General features: G+C 41.7%; 2 pseudogenes; both read left to right on the plus strand.

The window, feature by feature from the left end:
• The first annotated feature begins 2,894 nt into the window (after window positions 1–2,894).
• Window positions 2,895–4,540, plus strand: LOC110075334 (BAG family molecular chaperone regulator 4-like; annotated as a pseudogene).
• Window positions 4,541–4,665: 125 nt separating this feature from the next.
• On the plus strand, window positions 4,666–5,142 carry LOC144588117 (BAG family molecular chaperone regulator 4-like; annotated as a pseudogene).
• The last annotated feature ends 3,280 nt before the right edge of the window (window positions 5,143–8,422 follow it).

Raw genomic sequence — 8,422 nt, forward strand, 5'->3', positions numbered from 1 at the left:
TTCCATTGGAATGGCAAGAGTGAGTTACAGATGTGCCCCCTTGTTCTGTCTGTAAAACTTCTGTGGGATATGTTGTTTTTCACTTGGAGACGAGGCCTTTAAGAATCTTCCCAAGGAATATCTGTGGGTTGAGTGGAAACTTTGTGGATTTTTGAGCCTTGTACATTAGTAAACAACTAACTTTTGTTAACTTCAGCTCAAGAATGGTCACCATACAACTTTTTTTTGATGTAATCCTGGCTACCAGCTTCAGTAGACTATGTTAAGATGACAAGCCTTCATCCTCTGAAAGCTTGTGACTGCTGTCTCAAAACACCTTGGTATACTGAGATGCATGTTGACTTATTCCCTTTTCTGTAGAAGACCATTTCAGTGAATATACTGAAGTTTATGTATTAGGACATAAAGCATCAGCCTACAGCAAAGGTCAACTAAAGTATTACCGTAAATGGATCTTCAAATGTATATCCAAACACTTTTTCTCATATATTTTCCCCCAAACAAAATGTTGTGCAAGCCAAACCAAAACAGTAGTTAAGGAGGAACTTCTTAGAAAGACGTAGTAGTGCTTTTAAATATTGAAACTGTCAACATATTTCCCAATTAATCTTCTTTACGCTTAGTGTAACTAGTTCTTTCAGCCTGTGCTCATAGAATTTGTCATCTGGACTGTTACCACCATTTCATTTCTCCTCTGAACTTTCTCCAACTTGAAAAAAAAAATCTTCCTTGCCCACTGAATAGAGCAATACTCTGATTTTCCAAGTCTGGAAATCAGCCTGGAAATATACCCTAAAATAGTACCGATCTCTCTCTCTCTCTCTCTCTCTCTCTCTCTCTCTCTCTCTCTCTTCCATTTGATTTGTACTGTTTGGAGCAAAGCAGAGTGTGACTCCACCAGCACCAGGGGTTGGAAAATCTCCTCAAGTGTCATATGTGCTATGGATGAGGCTTTACGGGATGCAAAATAGTATACTTAGAATCATAAAATAATAGAATGATTGAGTTGGAAGGAACCTATAAGGCCATTGGGTCCAACTTCCTGCTCACTGCAGGAATCTGAATTGGATGATTGTTCTTCAGTTGATGCATGAATTGTCACACCCACCCAGATTCCAAAATGTGTTTCCCCCTCAACTATGCATTACCATATTATCTCTTGGCCAGATTTTATCCATATTCTGGGAGCATGATGTACTCAGATGCCCTCATGCCTGTTTCCACAATTACCTGGCGCAGAAGAAAGTTCAGGGCATTTCCCAGCCATGATCAGACCTGCCTCTGTTACTTCATAAGCCTCCTCTCCCCCCAAACCCCTTTGTGGTTTCAGGTTTTGACCTTGAAATCTGGGGTGGTGCTGACCTAGTAGCCCTACCGGCCACATGATCTCCCAACATATTTCAGACCTTATTTGTTACTTTAAGTCATTTGTCAAAAACTTGAAAGAAGAATATACTTATGTTTAATAATTGACCATCACAAAGTTCAGCCTCTTGCTTTCACAATAGTGCCTTGTCTCCCACTAACAAAACCTGGTTATTTTTATCCTGCTCAGAAGGTTTATCTCTTGCCATGAGAATATCTTGGGTTAAAGTTTGATTAGAAAAACACTGATTGAGGTGGGATTGGAGCGCAAGGGAAGGCCAGGAGAAATGAAGATTTGGAACCATTTACTGCAACATCAGATTAATTTTAGATAAAGCCCTGTTGCACTTTATTTATTAAATTATGACGTTTAGAAATATTCTCTGAAGCACGCACTCTGCTTTCTCCAATAAAAGACATCCGGGAAAATTATTTATTTCCCATGAATGGTTCCTATTTAATTCAAGCTCCTTCCTTCCTCTCATGGTTATTAAACTGGTTGTTTTATTAATTCATTGTTATATGTCACTGTTCTTTAATTATAATGTGGTTTATGTCTCTGAAGTTTTCTTTCCCCTGGAAAAATGGCCAGTCATTGGACCAGCTCAATATATCATTCTGACAGGGTTAGAGACTGAGGCCAGCAAAGGGGCTCATAAGGCTATACAGTGTTTGTTAGTCACAAGCTAGTGTATGTGCTGTAATACATTTGCTGTTTCCCAGCTGCTGTACTAAACGCAACAAAAAGAAAAGAAATCAAAGTAAACATTAAAACATTTAAAACAGAAATGTTGTTTACTCAAAAATGCAGCTCCATAAGAATTTCCCTCCATTCAAGAAATGTGTTAAATATCATGCAGGGTATGGGTTCCATTTGAAAGACATATGGCAAATAAAAGCCATATACCAAGACTAGCAGAATATAAACACTTTTTAGAGATAATGAATAAATATTCATAGCACGCAAGCAACAAGAGCTAGTTAACCTTTTCAGCTTTGGATATTTGCTTCAACCCTTGAAATTCTACTTTGGAAACTTGATTGTTTTTTTAACACATTTATTTTTTCAGAATCTAGAGGTGATGTAATTATCCAATATCACATGGGTGAGAGATAAAAACACATTTCTGCAGTATCTTATTGTATTTGCCAATTTAAATTTAATTAAATGTCAAGTACATATTATCTGTGGCAGCTGCCAGTCAACAAAAAATGGAGGCCTGAAGGAATTTGCCAAATATTTTATTGAGAGCTTATTTTCTTTGGAGCCATCTGGTAGATTGTCCTTTCAAACAGAAGTCTTCACAATCAGGCTGTGACCAAAATGTGAAGTAAGCCAGGATAAAATGGGATTGGAGAAACACTGGCTTATTAATATCCCTGGGTAGTTCATAAGGTGATATGGCAATCTAGCACTAATCTCCTATATGTAGTTTTTTAAAAATGTAAAACTGAGAGGACAATTGTGGGAGAGGAAAGAATGTGAGGGCACAGTCCCTCCAGTCATAAATATCACACCCCAACTGCCTATGAAACACAACCTACTGATATGCCCCTCATCTTTACAAGAACGTATCACAACTAACCATGTGGGGGAAAGCCTGTTTGAATTATTCTGGTTTGAAAAAGTAGAAGCCCCCAGTGGCAGAGCAAGGAGTCACTCTGAGAGCAAAAAGGGCTGGACTACACAGCTTATGTGTCACAGCTTTGGCCAGCAGGTAGGGATGAGGCTTTCAGGTTAACCCAAATGACAGGTCGGACAACATGTGCACAAAAGAGGTTCTTAACTTTTTTTGTTCATTCTTTTAATTCCAGAAGAGAGCCTATTAAACTTGCATGCTTTTTTTTAATGAACAAAAGAGAAGAACATGAAAGCTTTGGATTTGTTCATGTGTTCATCTTTCATTTGCACTTTTCTTCACCATTTGTCTGTCACATCACCCAACAAATGTTTGATTAGACAGCCTTGTGGAGGCTGCCTGTCATCAACCAATTGGAATATCTTTCCATTGTAGAATGACATGGATTGGTTGGGGAACCCAGTGAATAATGTTATTTTGCTTCCCTCATTCCATCTGTGTGCTGCAGGTTCTGTGGTGTCCTCCATCTTCTTTGTGATGTCCATCTGTTCCTGTGGATCTTTTCCCCCTGGATTTTGGTGGGGAACTTTCTCCACTCTATCTCTCCCTTATTACACTAGTAGGATTGTGTATGTGTGTGTGATTGTGGAAAGATGATCATTGTACTATCTTGGAGGGCATAGGTAACACAATTAGGGTTTTGCATAGCAACCCACACACACATAGTTGTTTGAGTCCCTCCCCCTCAACTATTTTTGGGACTTAAATAAATGGATATCAGGAAATGTACAGATAATATCAGAGACTCATGGATAGAGCAGTCAGCAATGTTTGCTAAAGGTACAGGGCAAATGGTCAAGAAAAAGCTACCACAATTTCCTCCGCTCTACATTGATTGGTTTTTGCAGCAGTACAAATGTGCAGGCACACTTGCTTTTACCAGTGGGTTGAAAGGGTGACATCAAACGAAGTATTCTCAGTAGCAAGTGGTATTGAGGAGACTGTTCCATCGGCTGCAGGTGGACCAGGTTTGGCAGGAGTTGGAACCTCCACTGCCCATTCCACCTCTACCGAGACCAGGAGGCCCAAAGGTGCCCACATCATCATAGCATCATGAAGAAAACCACCTAGCTTGTCTCACAGGAGCAGCCTCTTTATCCCAGTACTGAAATTCACCTCCTAGACTTCCTTAGTCAAGTGCATGTCCTGCTGGCTCAGACATCCAAATCCAGGAAATTGACCCTTCCTATACAAATGGTGTATACAGCAGTCTGTACTCAGCTCCTGGAACAGGGCCCTCATATCCCATAATCAAACACATACTGTTCCTCAGGGCATCCTCGTGTACCTTATTCCACAGTATCTCCTAATGCATACAGATCTCCATCACCAGCTTCCAACTGGAATTACTCCCCAGTAGATTGTTCAACTGAAGGTTCTACAGTATGGTGAGGAAACAAGGGGCAGGATATTCCTTTCCACAGACCCAAAACTTTCCAGTTCCACCCTATATGTATGGCAATCACAATCCCAATAGTCAACAGCAGAGGCTGCTACCACACCCACAGCCAAGACTTCAAGATACAGCTTGGTGACTACCTGGTGTTTACAGAATGCAACCCCCCTATGCCTGGTGTCCCACCCATCCAGGACATGAGAATCAATATGTTAAAAAATCTTCTTCACCTTGGCCTGCTGGTGGCACATCTGCTCCACAAATAATGGAAAAGAGTCTTATAACCAATGGGAACAAGGACTTAACCAACACAGCTGCTATCCAGAAGTCAGTCACTTGCCTTCTGGGACCATGAATGACTAAATGCCAGTGACCCTTGTCCCACACCCATCTGTTTTCAACCCCAAAATGCAGTAAAGTGCCCAGTCCCAGCTGTATGATAATGTACATAGGAAACAACCTTCAATTGACCAGGGACACAGTTCTAACATCTCCATGCAGCTTCCATTAGAGACATCAGCCGTGGAACCAGAAATACAAAAGGTTATGCAAGTTGAACAGCTGAAGAAAGAAGTGGATGAATTTGTCGGTAAAAAAGAGACAAGGATTACTGGTTGCTGACCAAGAAACTGTTGGGCTCAGACAAAGACAGGTAGTCAGGACAATGTATACCAAGTAAGAAACAAGGCTGTTCACAGAATCCAAGCTACCCTAGAAGAACTGGAAAGGAAGGGGCTTTAATGTGATATCCACAGATAAGATCCAGCTAACAAACTACACACATCTCTAAACTCCACCAAATTTTAGCAAACCTACTAATAGGAGGGACATGGTGGCGCTGTGGGTTAAGCTGCAGAAGCCTCTGTGCTGCAAGGTCAGAAGACCAGCAGTCGTAAGATTGAATCCACGTGACGGAGTGAGCTCCCATCGCTTGTCCCAGCTCCTGTCAACCTAGCAATTCGAAAGCATGCAAATGTGAGTAGATAAATAGGTACCACCCCAATGGGAAGGTAACAGCGCTCTGTGTCTAAGTTGCACTGGCCATGTGACCACGGAAAATGTTTGTCTTCAGACAAATGAAAGCCTTATGGCTTGGAAACGGGGATAAGCATTGCCCCCTAGAGTCGGACATGACTGGACTAAATGTCAGGGGGAACCTTTACCTTTACTAATAGGAACTATTAGTAAAGGTAATAGTGGAAGAGGCCCAGCAGTGCCTCTTCCATTTTGTTGAACAGGTCAAATAAACATGTGTCTCTTGTAATCAGAGTTTCATAAACACACACAATGCTGTCTGACTAGAGACACCTTTCCTCTTGTTCTGAGGTGTTTATACAATTTACAAGCAGCTGTCTTGAAAGGTTGACTGACACTCTCCAGCTTAGCCAGGAGCATCTGCAAATTCTGCACATCAAATAAAGACATTGCTCTCAGCTCTCCCTCCCTCCCTGACAGGTTTTGACTGAAGTAATTTTTTTACCTCAAAGAGTCATTTGGGAGGGAGGGTTGTTTTTGTGTTTGTTAGAACAGTGGAAAGTAATGCAGATGAGACAGACTTAAAGACCACCTCCCCCCCCCCCGGCCAAACACATACACCTTCCAGTTCCTCTGCCCTCCCATCCTTGTTTTAATATCTCACCTGATGAAGGGGAAATTATCCTGAATGCTTGCATATTTTTGTTTGCTTCTACACACTTTTTGTATGGTTTTGATTGGCCTATAAAACATCCCTTCAATATAATGTTAGAAGTATTACTCTTCTTTTGTTGTTGTTTAGTCAAGTCGTGTCCGATTCTTAGTGACCCCATGGACCAGAGCACGCCAGGCCCTCCTGCCTTCCACTGCCTCCCAGAGTTTGGTCAAATTCATGTTGGTAGCTTTGATGACACTGTCCAACCAACTCATCCTCTGTCGTCCCCTTCTCCCCTTGCCTTCACACTTTCCCAACATCAGGGTCTTTTCCAGGGAGTCTTCTCTTCTCATGAGATGGCCAAAGTATTGGAGCCTCAGCTTCAGGATCTCTCCTTCCAGGGAACACTCAGGGTTGATTTCCTTCAGAATGGATAGGTTTGTTCTCCTTGCAATCCAGGGGATGCTCAAAGCCTCCTCCAGCACCACAATTCAAAAGCATCAATTCTTCGGTGGTCAGCTTTCTTTATGGTCCAGTTCTCACATCCATACATCACTACAGTAAAAACCATAGCTTTGACTATGTGTACTTTTGTTGGCAAGATGATGTCTCTGCTTTTAAAGATGGTGCCGAGGTTTGTCATTGCTTTCCTCCCAAGAAGCAGGCGTCTTTTAATTTTGTAGCTGCTGTCACCATCTGCAGTGATCATGGAGCCCAAGAAGGTAAAATCTGTCACTACTCTTCTTTTAGTAGGGCCTACATTGCTAAGGGCCAAGTGATCCAAGAGAGTTCCTTTTCCATATAGAACAAATACAAACTCTGCTTACTAGGTTTAATAAGAAGCTCAGAGTTTCACTCTGTTGTGGTGGACCTTCTCTGTTGCCCCCACAATGTAGGATGATCATCCCCCACCCTTGAGCTTTTCATTAAGTTCAATGAATAGGGCCTGTTGAGACCATGAAGATGCCTTGTATCAGGCAGATTCCCAGAGTGGAGTGTTTCTTAGGTCAACTGAGTATGAATTTTTCTGATCAGACAGTATCTAATAGTTAACCTAGAGGAGCATGCTTGTTGGAAGGTCATGAAAAGTCATGAAAAGAAGAAGCAACCTCAGAAGTAGTAAGTGGGGATGTGCTGTGAATCATTCAAATATCTACTAATTAGTTATTAACCATTTCATGACAGAGGAGTCAGGAAATGCAGACAAAGTAGTTATTGAAACAGACAGATTTTTAAGTTTGCTCAGGCAGCCTTGGGCAGGAATCTGGTTGAAACTGATAATGAAGATGCCACTTTCAGTTGCAAAGGATTTAGATATTTTTGTTGTTGCTTTGCTGTAGGATTGAACACAAAAATTGGAGGTTGTCCATGAATTTGTGTACCTTGGCTCAACGATCTCTGACACTCTCTCCCTAGATGTCGAGCTGGATAAACACATTGGCAAAGCAGCTACCATGTTCTCAAGACTCACAAAGAGAGTATGGCTCAATAAGAAGCTGACGACATACACCAAGATCCAGGTCTATAGAGCCTGTGTCCTAAGCACACTCCTGTACTGCAGTGAGTCCTGGACCCTTCATGCACGGCAGGAGAGAAAGCTGAACACATTCCATATGCGTTGCCTCTGAAGGATTTTTGGTATCACCTGGCAGGACAAAGTTCCAAATAGAGTAGTCCTGGAAAAAGTTGGAATTTTTAGCATGTATACATTACTGAAACAGCAATGTCTATGTTAGCTTGGGCATGTTGTAAGAATGGCTGATGGTTGTATTCCAAAGGATCTCCTATATGGAGAATTAGTGCAGGGAAATCGCCCCAGAGGGAGACCACAGCTGCAATACAAGGATATCTGCAAGCGGGATCTGAAGGCCTTGGAAATGGATCTCAACAGATGGGAAACCTTGACATCTGAGCGTTCAGCCTGGAGGCAGGCGTTGCATCACAGCCTCTCCCAATTTAAAGAGACCCTTGCCCAGCAGGCCAAGGCAAAGAGGCAGTCACGAAAGCAGCAAAATTAGGGAGCTAGACAAGGTACAGATTGTATTTGTCCTCACTGTGGAAGAGATTGTTACTCTCGAATTGGCCTTTTCAGCCACACTAGACACTGTTCCAAGTCCTCCATGCAGAGCATGATACCATAGTCTCTCGAGACTGAAGGATGCCTATGATGATGAACTTCTGTTTTCTGTTTATATCCCATCTTTGCTCTCAAGTTGATACATTTACTCAATATTACTTCCCAGGGATTAAAGTTTCAAGAAATGGAAAAAAACATAATACTTGGGATAACTGAATCAAAATGGATAAGAATAGGACATATTCAGTCAGACAACTACAAAGTGTTTTCACACTGGAAACAAGTTCAGAAGAAACAATGCAGCTGTAACAGGT

Source organism: Pogona vitticeps, chromosome 3 (assembly GCF_051106095.1).
Source record: "Pogona vitticeps strain Pit_001003342236 chromosome 3, PviZW2.1, whole genome shotgun sequence".
NCBI classification, from domain to species: domain Eukaryota; kingdom Metazoa; phylum Chordata; class Lepidosauria; order Squamata; family Agamidae; genus Pogona; species Pogona vitticeps.